General features: G+C 41.6%; 1 protein-coding gene across 4 annotated transcripts in view; it reads left to right on the forward strand.

Annotated features, from left to right (window-relative positions):
• ZBTB20 (zinc finger and BTB domain containing 20) overlaps positions 1 to 21,830 on the forward strand; it is a 473,573-nt gene that overhangs the window by 298,447 nt on the left and 153,296 nt on the right. For all 4 annotated transcript variants that reach the window (XR_014616920.1, XM_084225372.1, XM_084225373.1 and 1 more), the window contains one exon: positions 15,415 to 15,511. The gene's annotated coding sequence lies outside the window, so the exon portion shown is untranslated. The remainder of the gene's footprint in view (positions 1 to 15,414; positions 15,512 to 21,830) is intronic.

Here is a 21,830-nt window from a genome sequence, read left to right on the forward strand (position 1 = left end):
TGCAGCTCGCTGTTGGGACCCAGAGCCTTCAGAGCAACAACACCTGGCCCTAGGGCAGAGCAGGGACTGGTCTCAGCTCTGAAGCACCAAACTTACTCTTACATGTATCTTCTGGAGAAGACGTAATTCTTTCTGCTCAATGTCTGGCTCAACGACAAAACAAAAAAAAAACAACCAAAAAAAACCACCAAAAAAACAAACAAAAAAAAAAAAACCACAGAGAGAGGCTTGAGTGCTCTTCTAGTCCCATCTCCTGTTTGCTATAGAGCAAGACCATAATTTGTTTTGCTGGCGTACTGCTGCAGTGTCTTTGCAAAATGGGAGAGAAGCTGTGGCACTGGGTTAGAAATGAGATAGATGACATTGCCGCAGCAGAGAAAGAGCAGAACATATCTGACATGCTTTTTCTTCCCAAGCATAAGATCTGCATCTGGGTTTAATATTAGATGGGATCACTGAGGAAAATTGTAGTTCACAAATTCTACCTTTTAATGACTTAAAATGACCTGTGATGTTTTAGGCTGAGCAGTGTCATTCTGTAGCTGACTTCATTGTGAGATTTCCTGCTTCCACTAGAATGAGGGGTGCTGATGGTACCACTTCATCCCTATTGCTGCTTTCAGTGTGTGGTACCCTGCCATGCAGCTACAGCTGGTTTTGCTTTAAAAATATTAGTAGTCTGTCTGATATTATGTCAAAGGGACTTGCTGCTCCATAAAATGACTGCTCTGTAGAGCAAAGACACAAGTACAAGGGCAAGCTGAGTCATTGGCTGTATTTGGATGTTTTCACATACTTTTGTGGGGAAAAGATGGATATGTGACAGGAGGAAGGCTAATTCTTCTCTGTCAGTCAATGCAAGGCAGAAGGTTTAGTGAGAAGAGATCAGATGGGCTTGAATGAGTTTTGTAATTCTGAACGTATCTAGGAAATAGAACTGAATGATGTATAGAGAACTTCTCTGTCAGTGTGGAAAATTAGAGATTTGAACAAGATGAGTTTAATACTGAAATGAAATGAGAAGAAGTTTATGATTAATAGGGTCTGGCAGAGACAGCATACTTATATATAATTTTGGAGACTTAGGAAATGATCCTTGGGTAGATGTGGGTCTGGGGGCTTAAGAGGAAAGGGGAAGAGAGGGCCCACAGGGAAGCAGAATTGTTTCATCTCCTTTCAGTGAAAGACCCAAAAGTTTACCATAGCAGGCACAAAATGGAAGAGGTAAATCTTCCATTTCAGAAATTCAGACCATCTTTTAAAATACTTTACAAGGTTGAAAAGATAAATTAGGAATGAATTACGTGACAAGCTGAAACAGGATTTTGGTTCATCTCATCTTTATTCCTCTTCTGAAGCAACTGCCATCAGTTGTTTCAGGGCAAGACATTTTCCTTCTGGATACTTTCCTTCCAAAACTGAGCAGTGTTGAATGCTGGACTAGGAGGATAGGTTTGCTTACCCCTGTGACAATAAACCTGTGTCCTGAAAAATCACTTTGTTACAGTCATTCATAAATGGCAAGACGTGCAGATAGACAAAATTTGTCTTGTCTTACGTGGCTACAGATGAAGCTCATAATCATTAAAATTACTCATTGGCCTGTGAGGAAAACATAAAGAAAATTATTTTATGGAAAACTAAGAGAAAAGGGTAAGATTCACAGCTTACTCATTATCTTCATTCTAGGCAAACAATTATCTGTTTTATTATATTCTAAGGGACTTCAGAAACTTGGGTTGTATTCTCCCGCCAGGACATGGTGAGGTTCTATATATTTTACCTTCTACGCTCTTATCTTGAAATTTTCCTTCAGAGTGAAAATTATTCCTCCTCTGAGCACCTTTATATTTTTCCCTGTGTAAGAGAAAAGCCATGTTCCCATACTGATGTTTTCTGACTTACAATTGTCCATGTAAAGTCAGCAAACACGGAATAATTACTTCTAATGCAGACTTTGCAATAAGTGACTTTTATTAGAAATGGGGAAAGTGCAACTCTGGTCTTTGCCTGTCTTTCTCCTGAGTCTCATCCTAGTGCACTTCCCTTTAGGTGGCACTCCCACATTAACTTGTGTATGACCCGAACAGCTGTTTGTGAACTATCATCTGTCTCCTGAAATATGATGGAGAGACTTAGAAATTATACTAATTGTGGTGTCCACATCCTCCCTTCATTAAAAGTTTAAAATTGCTGTTCAAATATTTCATAATCAAAAATTAATCCCAGTCTACCTGTTCCAAATCATATATTACACCCTCTGGGAATGAATCCCAAATCCCCATTACAATTTGGATGCTCTCTCCTCTGGGTATTGATTACAAATTCTGGTTATTGTTCACATACTTTGTCATAGGGGGAATTAATCTCAAGTTCCCGTCTACTGTTCTGGGACTGAAAGCTATCTATAATTAAGATTTTTCTATTAAATGGATATTGACAATGAGCTTTTTCGTCTACATTTTTGGGGTTGTCTTCTGGCAAGGAAACTCTGTCTGAGTTCATGGAGGAATTCTTCATGCTGAGTATTCTGACCACCAATTTTCATGCCACTGGGGGTGCAGACACTTTGCAGGAGCCGGTGGCATAACTGGGCTGTTCTCTAATGTTGATGTTGGGTAAGGAGATGCAAACATTTTCACAAAGGCTCAGCAAAGTGGAACAAATAAACAGATGAATAAAACCAGAAGAGTTGCTTCAGAAATGTAGAGGAAGATGCGAGTGTGCAATTGTGAAGTGCTCTACAATTGCAAACCTTACGAAATCATAACAATCTTAGATATGTAGAAGGGAGGAATAATTTGCTCTCCTTTTCAGCAGTGGATAGAATAAGAATGAAAAGACTGTGGTGAAAGGTAGCAGTATAAAAATACCAGAGAGACAATGTATTTTTGATAGGTGAATCTGTGTTCCATCTGATTAGTTTCAGCAACTTTGACTACAAAACTAACTGCTGTTATTTCCACATAGATTCAGTTATTTTCCATAGAATGATGAAAAGCACATAGGGAAAAAAAAAAAAAAACCTCTTCAATTCCATAGCTGTGTCTGTCTCTGTTTCTTCATGGGCAGCAAATCGGATCAGAACAGCCCTGTTTTTCAGGGAATCTGGACTCTGGACATAGGTTTTGGTGTTTCAGACCCACCGCTGCTGCTAATAGACATGGTGTTTCCAGTGGCAACAGTTGTCTGATGCATTCTTTCACACTTCAGAAAAGATCCCCGTTTCCTTTTTTCCCTCTCTTCTTTAGCAGTGGGCAGCCCTGCAACCTTTTGATCATACCGACTTTGTACGTTACATGACTGAACTCAGCTACGCCAAACATCCTTTTAGAAAGTTTGACATTTGTGCCATTTGAAAAACGGGAGGGAGAGAGGAGGAGAGAGGGGGAAGAATGAATCCTGGCGGCTTCCTCCTGCCCTTTTGATTAAGAGTGCAGTAAGTCAGCAGAAGAGGTGGGACTTTTAACAAGAAGGCTGGGGTGTAAGCTGGTTGTGATCTGTGATGTATGCACAGGCATGCACATGGAGGAAAGGAAAGAAAAAGAAGACAGACAATCAGAAATTACTACCAGAAATTAGATAATTGATGTAAAGTTTATGGTGACAATCAAAGGGACAGGTGAGACAAAGGAAAACGGCCTTTGGTACTATCCTAAAACTGGTGAGGGAGGTTCAACTTAGGAACTTCCAAGGGCCCCTTAAGACCTAATAAATTTATTTTGTAACACATTTGTTTCTGTTCACTACTTTGCACCTGCTGTTTTCTGTGCATATTGTATTCTGCTTTTTTCTGTTCTGTGATATCTTTTGTGCAATCATTAATACTTCCAGTTTTTCTAGATTTTTTCCCACCTCTGCTATCCCAGTCTTCAAGACGGTGCAGAGTTTATGGAACTGGAACATCTGTTCATACGTTGGCATGCAAAGGGAACAGACACAAGGCTTATTATTTATTCTATTGTTTGCAAACGAAGGCAGGGCTTTGCATAGGTACATAGCAACTTCATAGCTTGGGCACTTGGGCTTCTCTGTGTGCTCCGGATATCCTCCCAACCAACACTCAACTTCAGTCTTCAGACTGAAGCTCATCTCTGCTGAGGTACATGAAGGCTTCTGTAAAAGGGAAATGCTAAGGTTTTTTACATCTTCCTTCAGTTTAATCAGTGCTGGCCTTTGCTGAAGATGTGATACTGGACAGGGTGAAATGCTGGGTTAGTGTTTTGTGATAGCTCCTCAGTTACTATTTCCTAAAAAGAGAATGAAAGAAAGGAGAAAGGAAAAGGGCTATGTGAGGAGAACTAACAGGCCAGAATAGGCAGTAATATTGGACAGGCTCTTTAAAAGTCCTGAAGAAAGAGTACCAACTGTTTTAAAGTAAGTTTGCAATGATGTATAAAATATTTCTCTGTGTGAAAATCCATATTGCTTTTCTTTTGCTTTGTTTGTATAGAAATTGTTCTCAGGCTTTGACATTTTGCCTTCTCCTGTGCTTAATAAGTCATTTGTGTCATCCCCTCCCACACACACATGTTCTCTGTCTTCTCCCTGGCTATTGGAAAAGGATGGCTACTTGCAGTTTAATCTGGATGAATGGATAATGGTGTTGGAGACCCTGCTAAAACTCTGGTAGTCATGAGATCTCTGATGGGAGGGAGGACATGCTTTGGGTGGTGACAAGAGTGGTTAACACAAATGGCTGACACAGTTAATTGCCAGATGTGCTGGAGGTTGCTATCAGAGTCCTTGCAGTTGTTTCCACTTGGCTTCACACACAGAAAGGCAACTTTGTTTTTTGATTTTTTTTTTCCCTTTGGCAAAGGTTGACACAAATAATCTGACTGGTGAGATGATGTGAAAACAAGCACCTCTTGAACACTGCACATGTTAGTCCATGTTCTTATGGTAAGATGTTATAGATGCTGTGGTAAGCAATGCCTCGTGTGGCCAGAGAAAGAGAGAACTTAGGAGAACAGTTTTCGGTCAGAAGAACATTGACTCTTCTGCAGCAATAATCATAGAATCATAGAATGGTTTGGGTTTGAAGGGATCTTTAGATCACCTAATTGCAACACTTCTGCCATGGGCAGGGACACCTTCTACTGGACCAGATTGCTCAAAGCCCCATCGAGCCTTGTTTTGAGCGCTTTCAGGGATGGACTGTCCACAACATCTCTGGGCAACCAGGGCCACTGCCTGACTAGCCTCATCATGGAGAATTCTTCCTCACATCCAGTTTCCATCTACACTCTCTCAGTTTAAAGACATTACCCTTTGACCTATTACTTTATGCCCTTGTAAAAAGTCCCTCGCCATCTTTTTTGTCAGCCCCATTTAGGTACCAGAAGGCTGCTCTGGTTCCTAAGGTACCAGGGTCTCCACAGAGCTTCCTCTTCTCTGGGCTGAACGACCCCAGCCCTTCCAGTCTGCTATCAAAGAAGTGCTCCAGCCCTCTGAGCATCTTCATGGCTCTCCTCTTGACTTGTTCCAATGGAGTGGAAAACCACATAGTCTTGCTGCTTGGCTTTTCTCAGAGCACTCCCTTTGCTCGTCAGGGTGCTGTCAGCTTCCCCAGGTTTTCCTGCAGCAGGCCTGGCTGTTGTGGTGGCACCATCTTCCATTTCCCAGTCGCTGGTGTCAGACGAGTGTGCCTCTGAGGTGGGAGGAGGCAGCCAGCGAGGAGCTGGGGGTGCTCACCCCACTTGCTGTCATTGCATCAGTGACAAGTCCCATGGGACAGCTGCGGGCCTGGGGGCAGTAGAGCCTTGCAGGAATCCTTAACTGTGGGAAAGAGGGAGAAAATGGCTCAAGGAGCCCAACCTACAAGTGGCTCTGTGCAGAAGGACTCACTGAAGCTGTATTTTTAACGCGGTTGGATATAAATGACCCATTTTTACCTCTGCATACATCATCTGCATCATCCCTTCACTTCCTTCCTCTTTAAGTGATGTGTTATGCATAGATTTGTCATTTACACTCCGACTGCATTTTGCATTATTACATTTTAATGGTATTTGAAGTTCTTGCATACATATTTGAGTTCCTGATATAAATGAAAAAAGAGAAATAATAAGCATACTTGGTTTATCTGATGGCATAAAAATGTTCTATCATAGCTTTGGCAATTTCTTGAGTAAGATCAAGCACAAGATCAAATACTACGAGAAGATCCAAGTACATCTGTCTATCTCAATGTCTCTAAAGTTAGGGTTGTTCAAAGTCAACAGCTCAATTTTGCAGTTTGGCACCATGTGTACCTCAGATCAAAAAATATTTAACCAACTCTCCCCCTTAAGCTTTGTACCTTGTGGTTTGGGTTAAAATGAAGCAGAGGTCTGAGTGGTCCTTGACTCTCGCTATTTTTTTGTAAGTGAACGTCTCACTTGCAAACAAAGCATATTGGCTTTGTTTGAGGATGCTCTGCGTGATCCAGAGGGTCTAACCTCCTCCATCCCGTATCTCATGCCGACTTACAATCTGTTATAATCTATTAGGAATCTTGAGGCTTGAGGGCAGAATGTTGTGTAGGGATAAAAGATGCTTTCATGTTGGTGCTATGGGATATATTTTTTTTTTCTTTTAATTCTTTCTCTCATTCTCCCTTTCATGAAAATTCATTAATCTGTGACATTTAAAGACTCTGTCTGAGAGGTGTCTGGAGCAGCGGCCGGCTGCATACATCAATAGTTTCTCAGAGTCTGGCACTCTGTCAATATTTGGGGGCCTCAGTAGCAGCACTTAAATGCACTGCCTGCCTGCCGTCACGCTCTTAGCGCGCCCGTAAGAGTCTGAATGAGGGGATATTAGCACGACGAGTCCTTCCACAACTGGCAGCACTTTAGAGACAAACTGCTTGGTAGGTATCTCTCCTCTTCCCTCCCCTCCTGTTTTCTGGCATGTCTGCTTTGTTTATCTGATGTGATTTATGTATTTACACACAAATATGCATCCTGTGAGGGGGCATCATAAATCCTGAGGCTAGAGGTGGTATTATGGCATTATCTATATAACAATGGAAATGGGCTGAAGCTGGATTTGGACCCAGAACCAGATTAAGCTTGGGTTGACTTCTGGGCCAGTTGAGTCAGGAACAGAGTTTTGTTTGGATTTCATGGTGCCAAAATCTTTAGAGTTCAGTTCCAAATAATGAGGATCTTGGACTAAAATATTACAGGAAGTGCTACTGTGGCAGTATTTCAACCAGCTCCAAACCAGAAGTGGAAAACAAGCCATTTCAAGACTTGGGTTCTATTCAAATCAAAACTGTTACAGCAGGTTCAGAATCCAGACCTTCTGTTCCTTTTTTAATCCTATCCCACTGCATAAATTGGATTCACAACTGAATATTACTCTGGATTATCCATGAAACCTCCCTTTTCAGAGTTAAGAAACCCAGGGAAGCAAAATGCAACATTTTACTCATTTCTCTGGTGGAATAGGAAGTACAGTAAAATAAATTTGAATTCACAGATGTTTATTGATATCCTCCTTCCCCCTTTTGTTTGCTTGGAGCATTATGGCTAGAGACCAATCACTGTATTTTATGACACAGCCATGTTTATTTTCTCTTTACCCATTGTGCTTTACCTCTTGCTTATTATGTTGCTGGATATGGCTCTGAAACCAGGTTGTCTAGAGAAGTGAAAGGCCACGGTGTCTGGAAGTTTGCATTGGCTTTTTAGAGCTTACTTGTGGACAGAAATCAGGTCATGAAACTCTGTCTGAATCTTTCCATTTCTAGGTCTCCTCAGAATACATTTTTTTTCAACCTATTTGATGCCATGTATACTAAAAGAAGATTAAGAGATGGAGGCAAAGTAAGCCCCCGCCTTATGAACATTTTCCCAACAGAATTTTGGGACCAAATTCTTAGACAAATATTTCTGAATCAGAAGATCTCTGAAACTGCTTCCTTATCTTTCCTACTTTGCAACTCCAGTAACACCAGCCAGTGCTCCTTAGCTGTGACCTCCAGCACATCCTGCAGTGCTAGTCTGAGTTGACAACTTCTTCATCCTTTTCCAGTAATGTTCAGAAACCTTTTTTTCAACAAACTTCCCCTGGTAGCACCTGCAAAAATTTGGCACAATAACAAAATAGACAGAATTATTGTGTTAGAGCTACCTTGCAAGAGTAAGTTGGCAACAAAAATAGCTAACTACCATTTCTCAATCATTTCTTTGCTTGTTTTAGCCCTGTCTCATCTGCTGCCTTTATCTTGATTTTTCCCTTACTCTGACTACAGCTGCATCTGATCTCCATTTTCCTGTTTGTGTCCCAGAGCACCTGCAGTTATAGAGTATTTTGTCACCTGTTGGAAAAAAAGGAAAACCCTGTGAAAGTTTACAAATGTCTCTGCAGAGGCAGTGAGTAACAAGGGGTGCATTTATTCCTCCTTCAGGCCGAGCAGCAGTGAGAAAATAAACAGGCTGAAGGCTTCTGAGAATGCTGGAGATGCATCTGGCTAGATGGCAGCAATGGCCAATAAGTGCAGTCAATCGACAGGGAGGAGGATTGCTTTTTAATGACAATAATTTCTCCTTTAGCATGCTGGGGGGGGACACGTGTGTGCTGAGGGGAATGGTGGCCTGCAAGTGCTGCCCTTGGACAGGGCAGGACTGCCTTGGCACCGGCCGGCTCGGGCTGTTCTCTCAGCCCCTGGCAGGAGCCGTGGCTCAGGTGCAGCCTCAGGGCTCGGGAATGGCAGTGGGGTCTCCTGGAGCTGAGCAGCGTCCCCAGGGATGGAGAAAACTAGCATGAGGTTAAAGCTGCCTTGGGACTCCAGGGCTCTGGGGGCACCCATGATCAGGCCCCTAGGGCGGGAATTGTCATCCCATGTGCTCCACAGTTCCTCCCTTCTCAGCGTGTGCTCTGCGCTGCCTTTCACAGTCTCAGCAGAGGAACGCGCGGGCTTAGCGTAACCCACGCACCTTTTGTGCCCTGGGAGTACATCTCAAGGCATAATGGGGCACATTTGAATTCTGTCCCCAGTGTTTCAAAAACGTGACTGACTTTATTGTCAGTGACAGCCATGTGTGCTCTGAGAAGCGTGTCCCCACCCCCAGCCCCAAGTGCTCTACGTGGAAGTTGAGGAGTTCATAGTATCGCAGTCCTTTCTGTTTCTGTGGTGGTTCTTTTCCAACAGGCTCCAGTTGTCTTTCCAGTAGGTAATCTGGCTTGTGGGATGCATGAGGTCCTCAAAAGAGAGGCAGGCACGCCTCTTCCCTGCAGTCCCACGGCTGTTTCCCCCTCTGCAGATACCGAACTTGCATTTCCCATTCCTGCTGGTGACAATTGTGTGCCTAAAGCCCTGCACAGGGAATTTGAAGGTTGCCTGTGAGGCTTTCCACTTTTTCAAGCTCTTTCAATCCAACTAGTCTTCCTTCCCTGGAGGAAAGAGAGGATTTGTCCCCAAACAATGGGTGTACAAAAGTGCTGAGGGGATCTTGGGTTTCAGGCTTCGTTCATTACGTGTCCCTGTTGGTTCCTGGTAGCTGTAAACGAGATGCTTTCTTTGAGTGCTGAAATTGATGAAGCAAGAAAAACCCAGGCTTGCTGTCCGTTCATATTTTACATCTATTAATAAGTAATTAATTAAAAAAGAAAGTGATGTTCCCATGATGGGCTGCTAAATATATGCGAGTGCAACTATTGGCATTAAAAAGAGATTTGACTGCAGTTGAGTTATTTATATTTTAGTAAATCATGTAGGCCCCAGTTGAGATGAGCAGTCTCATCATTGTTTTAGGCGCTGCACAGACCTGCTGTAGGAGGTGCTTGTAACCCCAACAAGCTCAGAGACTGCAGAGACAAACTGTGGACAGAGAGACCACCATAAAGAAATCAAATAATAACTCACCTTGGGTGCAAAGATGGGAGCTGAATCAAGAAAGGAATGCAGATCCCCTGCTTCCCTATTCTTTCATTAAGTCAAGAGCTGGTTGACTCACAATTCAGCCCTTAGATTTAAATCTGTGTAAAACTGTTGAATTAAAATTTTATTTGCTGAAAGCTGCTCACCTCAGATATGGGTTAGCCAAAATTATGCAAGGGAAAAAAAAATAAACTAAGAAGAAAATAAAAAGTTTTGGAAAGCCAGAAGATTTTGTTTTGATATTTCTAAACAAGGTTTCTGGTTTTGTTTTGATATTTCTAAACAAGGTTTCTGGTTTTGTTTTGAGACTTAGTCAATTTTAATCAAAATATATTGAACACAAACAAAAAACCTAACCCATTTCATTAAACACATAGGTGATTTTTGTTTGGGTTTTTTTCTCCTTTCCATGTTCTCAGTTTGGTCAGCTAGCCAAATAAATCAGCTATTTGCACAACTGTAGTTCTAATTAGAATGTTGGGCTCTGGGGACTTGGGCTATATATTTCAATACAGTACATATTTATAATAGCAAGTACCCTGCCTGGTACTCCATATATAATAATAGCAAGTAGTCAAGTGCACTGGGGAGATGGGGGCACTAGGGAAGACCCAGTGCCTTTTAGCTCTTCAGATTTTTATTTTCAGTGGTAGTTATATTTTGGAGGGTATTGCTTACAAGATAAAATTTGCATTTATTTGAGCAACTCACAAATGGGATTCACTGCAAAGCTATCATTAAAGGGAAATAATGCAGAAGAAGGAACAAAGGATACGTTCTCAGCTGAGGCTGACATGCAGACACTTTCAGAGATCCTTGACACCATAGGAAAAATGCTGTTTTCTCACTCTACCGTAACCTCCCGAAATCCTGAAAACCAAGCACTTAGGTACAGGGGCTGCTCATAAAGTGCTGTGACTGTTCAGCTGTATTTTTGTCTATTTGCAGTGTTTCTACCTTGCAAGCAGTGTAGTCATTTCTGTGATCATTCCTGTCTAGAAGCAGTTTGCTCTGTCCCAGTTCAAAGCCGCAGAGCCCCTTTTCTGTGAATGGCTTCCAAGGAGGAGGATTCTGGCATCAGGTATTCCTGATGTGCCTTTTGCTTGTGCGAGTTTTGCCACTCTACTGTAGGGAGCTGGTAGGAGCTGAAGGAGTCACTCGAAGTTTGTCTGTATGTTACTCTTCCTCATCTTCTTTTGACTGATCTGGTTTGGTGTTTTCTCTGTTTGCATGCGTCCATGAGCAATAATCCCATACATTTATTCAGCCTTATAACCACGTTAGAGAATAGTAGAGGGTGAGATGTTTTCTTCCCAGAACAGCCAGGGTGGTATTCATCCTGGTTTTTTCTTGCAGTGCAGCCTGAGCTCTGGCACCGAGGGCACTCTGCCACCCTGTCTGCAGTGCCTCATGCTGTGATTTGGCAGTGGTGATGCTCCCTCCAGGTGATTTCTCTGCAGTGTGCAGGGCCAGTGCTGGTTTTGGCGCTGCTCCAGTCCCAGCTGAAGGGCTCAGGTGTACTTCTCATGTCACCTTCGTGTAACGAGACTGACTTCTTCCTATGAACCTGTAGTGGGTGTGTGGGGAAGGAATATGCTTTAGGATTGCTAGGCCTTGACTGCCAAGTCAAAATTTACAGAAGTTACAGAATTTTCTGAGTTGGGAGGGGCCCACAAGGATCATCGAGTCCAACTCTTAAGTGAACAGCCCACAAAGGGATTAAACCCACAATCTAGGTATTACTAGCACTATAACCAGCTGACCTAATCTCAGGGTGAAGTTCCTGAAGATTAGGATTAGGTTTTCTAGTGGAGAATTCTTCAAGTTTCACTTCCCCTTGACTAAGGAGTTGTCACTGTACAATGCACCAGTCTTGGTCTGATAGTTCAGCTGCAGAATGACACCCAACTAGGGAACCATGGGTAAAATCTAAGAAATGAGACTTGACCAAGCCCTCTCTGACTCCCCACAAGTATGCTTTGATGAGGTTGGCTTTATGCAGACTTTGGAACCTTCTTTTGACATCTGTGGGGGCCTCATATTACTTAGTCCTTACCTTCAGAAGTCTGGGGCATTACTGGACAAAACAAGGGTCTGCTCCAAGCTGTCAGATTTCTTTCTCCACTACCTCCAGCTGCCCCATTTAATATATGGCTGATGGTGAATATCTGATGGTGAATAAAGCACTGAATGGGGTTGTCAAGAGAGGTGGTGGGTGCCCCATCTCTGGAAGTATTCAAGGTCAGATTGGATGGAGTTCTGAGCAAGCTGATCTGGTTGAAGAGAGGGGTCCCTGCTCATTTTAGAAGGGTTGGACTAGAGAACCTTTAAGGGTCCCTTCTAATTTAGACGATTCTATGATTATGATTCTATGGTAGATACCATGGGATTCTAGATAAGTGAGAATGTGGTAGGGAAAAAAGTAGATAAGATGGGTGGGGCTGGAGAGTTGACATGGGGAGCTGAAAGTAGGCTGCAATATACAGCAGGGTGGGCAGGCATTTCTCCTGAGTACATATCATGGAATCATGCATATAGGGATCTGCCTCTACTAGTCTTTCTTTGTTCAGGAACTCCACTGTTAGATTCCAGTGGTCCTAGCACTCAACCCTAACATTCCCATGAAAAAGGAACACAGGTTCTTCTGATGTCACTGCCAGTGGCCTAGGGTGCAAAATTGTGGAGAAGTGAAATTTTTAATTCTGGTTGTTGCTGTTCTCTTTGTGCACTTACTGCTACAGTACCAAGCAAAGGTTTGTCTAGACCAGAGCTCAGGGCTACTCATTTTCCTCATAATCCATTTCCTTTTGCCAACAGCAGTGGCTTATGTGGCTAAGTCAGAAGGGAATGCTCCCTTCACAAGCAGCCTCTTTTCTATGATCTTCATTAAGCTTTGGGCCATTAACTCAAGATGCGTGATTATTTTGTTTGTTCGAACAGCAAGACAAGCAGAGTCTCCTCTGAGTGTTTCTTTCAAGCAAACCAGCATGACTGAAAACTGGGAGCTTGCCAGAAAGCGTTACGTGAAATAGTAGTGGCAGGTTCATCTTAGTGTGGGCGGAGAGGGAGCGATGTACCCTCTCTTTTACTACTTCAAACATGCAGTGTCCATATGCCATAGTTGAGTTGGTTTATGGATGGAGAATGAAGGATACTACTCCATCTCCTTCGTGCAAACACTGTGTGAGTGCTGTGGAATATAGAATCCTAGGGATATGAGTATCAGCTGTTGCTGCAGTCCAAACACACAGCATCAGCATGCAGTATGCTATAGACAGTGCCATTTTCCTTCTTTATATTTAGTGTTAGTACACAGAGCCAAATACTAAAAGGGGGGTGGGTGGGTCACATGATGAAATTAATACCATTAATTATTTAGAAACAATCAAAGGAAATACAAGACATCTGGCTTTAAGCCCAAACAACTCATGGCACTGCTGTTGCCTTGTAACCTCATCAGCTCTCAGTCCAGTCATCTCTCTTCTTTCATTATGAACACAGGAGATGCTTCCCCCTCACTCCCCCTTCCCCACCCCTCTTTCCTGCCTTATTTCTGGCAGCTTGGAGCACGGATCACAAGACTGAACTATATAGTTTCCTGATTTTGTGTGTATAAACCCTGATTAGTTCTGCGGTGAAAAGGCATCCCCGCACATCCCCACACTATACAATAGTGTTTGATTAGCAGGGTGTTGCAGCCGTAGGTCACATTTTCCTCCTCATCTTGATATTGGGGAGTAGCTGCTGTAGGAGGAAAAGGCACTGTTGCTGCTGTAGTGCTAAAAGTCATCGAGCACACGTGTTGCAGTAGGCTGTGCACAGCATGCAGTGAGAGACGGTTCCTGCCCTGAAGAGGGGAGGCTCCTGCGTGGGCAAAAACCTGGAGCAGAGCAAACTTCGCAGCAAATGGAGGCGTTCTGCCCGTGATTCTGCAAGAGGACTGTGGCAGACCCAGCCCACTGGCCTTGGCATTCACCTCCCCCTGGCTGAAGCCAATGGTCTTGTCCTTCGTAGCCGTGGCCCGGCATTTTTCCATCAGACTGATCTTTCAGTGGAAATGCTATTTCTTGAAATGAAAATTTTTTTGGAGAATAGCTGTTTTACCCAAGAAAAATCAAATAAGTATTTGCCAACCGCTGGTTCTGAAAGACTCATTACTCTTTTTCCCCCCCCCTCCTTTTTCCAGGTAGTTGAAGAAAAATTTCTGGTTTGGTTATCTGAGAGGTATTTTTGTGGAAAGCCCTTCTCATGAGCAAAAAAGACCCACTTCAAGGATTCTTCCAACTCAAGAACAGAACATTTTGGGGTCTTTTTCCCTCAAGTGATTGTATCATCACAATAAGATAGTTCCATTTTCTCTTCAGCTTAGTCTTTCTTAGTATAGATGATTTAATACAGTTTTATTATGAGGTTCTCATCTTTCATAGACATATTAGGACATACAACTTCCTGAAATGGTTTTATTGGGGCAAAGCAAAGTTTTCACTGGTCATTCTACTTTTCTGTGTGTTAGTGAATGTGGGCCCATTTTGATGGCTCAAATGCTGATGTATCAAAGTCATTCTCATTATGTCTTTGTCTGTGGAGAAGCACTTTAATTTTCTTTCTTTTCTTGCTTTAATCCAAAAGGCATAGATTCACTGACTGTTCTCTTAATGGTTGTTGAGAATTGCTTTGAAGAACTCTTATTTTATGAAAAGGCACTGAGACTTCTGTCACAGTAAGCATCTCCTGGCAATCTTTACCTGCTCTTGACTATTATTTTGAAGATGCTCATTCCCAATTATCTGGGAAAAAGTATTGAAATACGCTTTCTTGGTTCTGGGAAGCTTGCTTTAGACTCCTGCTCTCTATTATTTGTAGTATTCCATAGCCTACTCTTGTCCTCAGGAAACGATGGCATCACTTGAACATATTGGGTGTGATTTTTTGAAATATGCAGTTACCCACATTTGGTTCTTTCTGCATTCAATGTGTGTTAACACTACCTTCAACAAAGGCAGAGTTAGGCCTATGCAGAAGGCTTTAAGAACTGAAAATGAAACCCACCTCTTGCACTCTGGGCTATTTGCAGGCAAGAACATATGCTATGAGTGCTTCTGCTGCTTTTCAGAGTGTTTGTTAAAGGTGTTTAGACTCTTCTCTGAGTAATGGACTAGTTAGTTTCGATGCTATGATAGATTTGTTTCTTTTATATTGTCCCTTTATCACGTAAATGTATTTTATCTCCTGGAACTAAATGTAAACAAAAATTCTAATAAACTAAAAAACCCAAACAAACAAACAAACAAACAAACAAACAAAGGAACCAAAAGAAAACCCCAAAAAAGACACAACCTCTTAGATTAAGCTGTTCCAAGGTTTTGTTTATTTGTTTCCTTATACTAAAGCCAGTACTTTTTATTTTGTTTTCTTTAGATGTAGTCATTAAGTACAGTTTCTTGTTTACATAAAACTTACAGTTTTATTTTCCTTTTTTCTTCTCTCCCTTCTCTTTTCCCTTTCCTGACATCTGCATCGCGTGTTGATGTCAAGAGCAGCAGTGGTTGGCAGTTTTCCTCAACTTAGAGAGAGAGAGATTGTGTTGGAATGAAACCTTGCTCTGCGTACAGCCTGCTTGAGATGCAGCATTGAAAGGTATAATCTCATTTTCTGTCTTGAAACCAGAGATGAAAACCACAAACAGGTAGAAATCTTTGTGCCAAACCACCTGTTGAGTTGCAGCCGAAAAGCCTTTGGCAATACTTTCCTCACTGTATCCAGTTGGAACAGTTACATGGCTGATTCCCACAGTATCTGTCTGTACCTGCGAGTTTGGTAAAGAGGCTAATTCATTGGAGAAGATTGGGATTGAAATTCAGTTAGAGTTAGCATGGCAAAGAATCTTCCGCTATTAGTCTTGCTTTTTGCCTGGAGTAACATGCATCGCTCGTACAAGTCAGTTCAGCATTGAAAATACCAATCCTGAAGTCACATGCTGTGTATTAGAGAGAAAAATGAGATTTGTTGAAACAGCTTTGTGTGGAGTCCAGATCTGCAATAGCATGATATCCTAGAGGTCAGAACTGAGGTGACCGGATGAAACTGTGAAGACAAAAGTTGTGAAATACCCTGCCGGCAGCATCAGTGCTTCATCTTTTGAGGGTATTACAATTCAGAAAACCACTTGAAATCAAGTTAAAATGTTATCCTTGAACTGCTACACATATGCTCCCTGTGACATACGCATTACAGAAACAGCCACTGTGTGTTAATATGGCATTACAATTTTGGACTCCACCCACAAAAATTAATAACATTCTTCAAACAAGAGTGATGTAGGATGCTGACACATTTAAGCCCATATGTTCTTGGACTTGTGTCCTCCAGTGCATGAGAGAACTAGAAATCCCATAATTTTTCTTATTTCCTGTAAAGCCATGCTGGTAAACTAGTAGAATATAAGCGCTGGCAGGCTGGCAGGGTTTGGACCATGAACAGCTGAACAGGAGAGCCATATTTTATACTTTTACATGCTCTTATGTGTCCTGTTCTGTTAGTGGTACTAGCTGACTTTCATGGGTTTGCACAACCATAATGCAGAACAGATTTGGGCCGCGCTATTTATATTTGTGCAGATTGCCTCATGTTTGTGAAACAATTATTTCCTGTGGATCTGTAGCATTGTCCAGTGTTGCGAAATGCTTTCATATGTATATATGACTGGTTAAAACATGAAATGTGTTTTGAAGCAGCATGACAAAGAGCAGTAAAATCTGCACAGTAACTGAGCTTTACTTGGCTGTCCGTATAATGTCCAATTAATGCGGTTACTGTGCTCTGAAGTCTCTCCAAGGCTGAATAAGACATGCTGTGGCCTTGTAAAAGATGCAGTTTTCCCCTGAATTTTCTAAAGATTTCCTTTACAGATGCTACAATGACATGAGGACAGTGTAATCTGTATCTTTAGTAGCAGTAACAATGCAGGGTGTGAAGTATATCCCCAAAATCTGAAGGTGTGAATTCTAACCCATCAGCGAGCTGTGTGAAAATTCTATAGAGTAAAACCTAATTTTGTGCTGAAGAGGAACACTGTGAACACCCAGCATAAAATAGAAGATGTTCTGTTCTCTACTGCACTGTCTTGAGCCAAACTTGGGATCTAAAAGCCAAGCGAGGTTCTTTCATCACCAGTCATAAAGATGCTGTAAGTCAGATTGTCCCCTCAGGCTATATTTTGACAATGTAGTAAATTGAGCTTTGGGAACTTTCTACCAGATCGAGAACTCTGTCACCTCAAAATGCAAAGCACGGATCCATTATAAATTCTCTGATGCAGTTTTAAAAATATATTTTGATGTGTTGACTTCTAGCAGCAAGCTCTGTGCCTTATCTGATACCTTTTGTTCCTTGCTGCTAGCATTAACACATATAAGGGCTGGCAGAAATGGCAGCTCATGCCCTCACATGATCCAGGTGAAGTCTGTACTGTGGAGTTATACATTAGTGCATTCTGTTAAAGTTTCAGTGATAAAGCACTATCAACTCAGTTACTTCCCTGCATTTTGTTGTCTTTTGATTCTTCCCTTAGTCCTAGAAGGTGGCACAGGCATCGGGGCATCAGGAAGTACAAAACTTAATTTATGTTACAACTGGAATCAGAAAATGTTGTGGATTTTCTATATGTGTACCAGCACTTCCAATTCCATGGACTGTGTTGAGAGGAGTGAAAAACCCAAGCGCTGTTTCTTGCTCAAAGTGAAGACAGGGCACTACAGAAAAAGTACATGACCAAATTCCTTTTTGCCTGAACTGTAGAGAAACTAATGAACAGGCAAAACTTCAGAGTTTTGATTTGAGGATGAATTTGGCCAATATTAAAATTTCCCTAAAATTCTTATTGTTTTCTTCTGCCTTCCTCCCCTTTGCTTTTCTCTGTGGTGTGATGAATGTACCATGTCCACATCTTGTGACTGTAGCTTTGTGTTCAAAGCCACACTAGCACAATGAATGTCTTTAGTAAATTATATTTCAGAATTCTTCCAGGGACTCTGCAGTTCGGAAAGGCAGAGTTGATTGCAAAATCTTCAATTTCAGAAATGTTCTGTATTTGAATGTATATGGTTTCCTTGACCTTGGTGGGCCAGAATGATTCTCAATCCGAGGATCTTGGTCTCCTGGAAAGAATAGGGGAAGTAGTGGGAAGAATTTTATAGTGAGATTTTTGACACTGCTGTGTTTAAAACTTATTGTTTCCTGGAGTTTTCAGAAGTTTTCAATTTGTTTTCCTTCCCTCTCTATCCTAATTAATTTTTAGGGATATCCCCAGGAATGCAATTTATAAGACAAATTAATTACATTAGAAGTTGCTGTCATGCTATAAGCCCCCTTGTTTAGGGTAAATTTAAAATGTTTCTGTGTTTTTTCCATCTATAAATACTGATCTACCAGTGACAGTCTGTTTCCTTTATTTTTCGGAAAACTTGGTTGTCAGTGTTGAAAATAAAAAAAAACATGGAATTTATAAAGGAGAAACATTGCTGTAATTCAGCTGTGACTAGCAAAAACCTTCTGAAATGGCACTAGCAGAGAGGTAGGGCTCTTTGCTTTGACTTTTTTGTCCTTAAAAATAGCTTTTTTTGTAGAAAAGAGTCAAATAATAACTAGTATACAAGTCAACAGTTTTCCACTTACTGTAAAAAAAACCATTCACCCTCAAGAAAGAATTTTTAGGAAGGAAAAGCACATACCAGTTGCATTGCTCTGTTCAGGACTGTCCCAACTGCAGTGTTTGGTGAAGCTGCTTAACCTTTTGAAGCCCGTGGATCCTCGTACTTTACAGCCTTTTTTTTCATATCCATGCAACCTACTGACTTCAGCAAGGTAGTGCACACATGAAAACATTTACCTTGGGCTTCCAGGGCTGTGCATTCTTTTCTGAAAGATTAAGGAGACACGAGGGATAATTGCTGCTCCTGGTAAAAGCAGTAGGCGTTTGGAGAGCAGGAGGAAGTTTAGTGTAAATTCAGCCAAAATAGAAGTTTGGAATTTATTTGGATTCCAAGGTGTCCCAGTAGCATTGCAGCTCGGTCCTTATTCCTGAGGTTGGATAGTGACACTGACTTTCCTTTTCACAGAGAGTGAAATGCAGAAAATAGCTTAAATGGAGATAAACCAAAGTATGGTGCATCTTTAGCTGCTTTTGTTTTGATTAGGTGGAATAATCCAAGGAAGAGAACTTTGTTCATAAAACCATAGTAAACACATCCCAACATAAATACAGCAGAGTATCTAAGCCAGTGTGTAAATCTCAGCTTGTGCTCTAGTGCCTCTGCCTGGCTTGGGCTTCCTGACCCCACCATGGCCAGGTTCCAGCTGCTCGCCCCCTCCCTCAGCAGGATTTGGGGAGCATCTTTCAGAAAGTGTGAGGAACTGCCTGGGAAATTTGCCTCAGGAGATGATAGCAGGGAAAGGGTGTTGTGCAGGGAGCGTATTTTGAAACACTGGATGCACTTTTTTTAGTTTTCTATTTCCATCCTGTGTTCCCAGCTTTTCTAAAGGAATCCTAAGTAATTTCAAAACAGAATTACTTCACTAGCAGTTGTGTGGCCCTCATGAATATGGTGAGCCTGACACTCCCTGTCTCGTTTTTTCTGGAGGTGTTCAACAGTCTTACGGCATTTTTAAAATCTTCTTTCTATGTCCGGATAGCATTGCCTTTACTTAAAGATAAGGTTCAGAGGCAAATGTAAAACATTTATTAGGTCTGCTCTAACTCTGACTTTTTCCTTTTTTTTTGAGATGCTAAATTATTTTCTTTTCCTTACACAAATTATAGCAAGCGCAGTGCTATCCCACAGTCCCCAGCTTCAGTTTTAAAATGGATCAAGTTTAGGTTCTGACATAATTGGCAGAGTACCATCGTTTTTCTACCCCTCCCTCAATCTGGGCCATAATTGTGGATATCCTGTGGACTGCAGCCCAGAGACTGCCAGTGCTGGGAGCATACGGAAGGGAAGAGATGATGGCAATAGCTCTGTAGCTTGACCTGACATTTGCATTGTTTCTCAGTCGCTCAGTGTGATGAGGGGAGCAGAGGGTTTGGCATGAACTGTAAGAAACTGGCCATGATTTGGAGGAGCAGTCTCCCCTGCCTGGCTCTGATGTTATTAGTAGGTGCTGTTTGCACTTCAAAAAATATAATACAAAGGAGGGGTATTTTAAATAAAGGGAAAGAAAGCAAATAGATAGAGAAAGTCATACTCTAGGTAATTCCACTGCTTGCAGTGAGGTTTCACTGGGGATGGATATTGACCCCATAAAATCCCTGGGTCACAGAAAGCCTTATGACAGACCCTGATAGCTTTGTGAAGACAGATTATGTCAAGCCCTCAAATTTGGAAACATAGCAATTCCTCTGTAGTAAGATTGCAAATGAACACCCATTTGGAGATTGCCAACATTATCACAGTTTGTCAGGGTGATCTCACAGCCCACAAAGCGCCGTAAGAGATTGCTTTACAAGTTCTGAAAGATTAGAGCGTTGAAGTATGTGACACTGGAATGATGCTTTGATGCCTGGCTTTGTCAGTCAGCCAGACAAATAAATAATATCCAGTGTTTTTATTAGTGTAAAGTATAACAGGTAATAAAAATGTACAGAGACACACTTTCTTGTGGCAGCTACAGGGAGCGCAGAAATGCATGCTAAGAGAAAATGGGATGTGTGAATGTCAAACCCTTCAAACAGGCACTTGAGTGTCTGTGTGGGTCAGTAACTTATTGCTATTTCAGCAAGTACTAGTTCAAAGCATTTAAATTATTGCATGACTAAATGAAGCAGCAGAAATATTTGGCATTCTAGGATTTTGGTCACCTAGAAAAGCATGAAAACATATATTCTTGTAAAATAAGGGTGGAGTGTTAAGGGCCTGGGCTGCAGAAAAACCGTGGGTTCCTCTCATGAGTTGTGAGAGAGAGCAATGTGGGAGTGCATGTAGGAAGTGGAATGGAATTAAACAGCAGAAAAGTGTAAAATCCAGCCTTTCTTTACAGCCTGGAATTGTGGAAAAACTTTTGGGTAATATGGCATGCTCAGATTTTTGTTGAGAGTTTCAGATCTCTTAAAACTTAAGAGATCAATGTGGGAATAGTCTACAAGCATGAAATTGGTGTTTGAGACTCTCTGTAACAATTGAACATTTTAGGCTACCCTTTTCCAGATTTCTTCCACATTCAATCCAGATTTCCACAAAGGATGCCTGGTCTGAAAAACATTTGTGGAGCATCAGATGAAAACTATTTGCACTGGTAAACAGTTCCAAACAAGGCAAATTTGTTAATCTTTGTGCTTTGATACAAAACATCGGTAGGTTTTTGTATATACCAGCGTTCACCAAGGATGGAACATGGATCTGATTTATGTCAATTTTCAGCCTCAGACTTTGTGGAACAGGAGGTGTAAGATGTACATTTGTTACACTCCTTCATTCTTAGAGAGCCACAAAGCTATAGTAATGTCAGATCAGCTAGAAACTCCTGCATCTCTGATCCACTTGTAGTTAGAAGGCAATCCTCTGCATTTGTCTCCCACTTGTAGAGCAACTTGCAGTTTGTCCTTGATCCTGGAGAGATTTTGCCCCAATTTTTCCATCCATAAGTGCAACAGAGTCCTCATGGGTAGCCAGGCATTAGTTAATGATTGCTTACACAAACCTGGAGAAGCTTGGCTGAAAGACCTGGTGTAAGGGCATAGAATTATTATGACTATTATTAGCTGAATTCCTAAACCTAGACAATGTATTTGCACATGTAAGTAATTATGATGCACTTCAAGGCATTCTGTTTGTAATGCTTTGTAATGCTTTGCTCTCCATTTCCTACAAATCAAATTACTCAGGGATAGATTTGATTTCCACATCATTTTGAAAATATTTTCTTTTTCTTTTTTTAATTTCCTTTGTATTAATTTTTTTCA

Source organism: Fringilla coelebs (assembly GCF_963513975.1).
Source record: "Fringilla coelebs genome assembly, chromosome: 2".
Classification (NCBI taxonomy): Eukaryota; Metazoa; Chordata; class Aves; order Passeriformes; family Fringillidae; genus Fringilla; species Fringilla coelebs.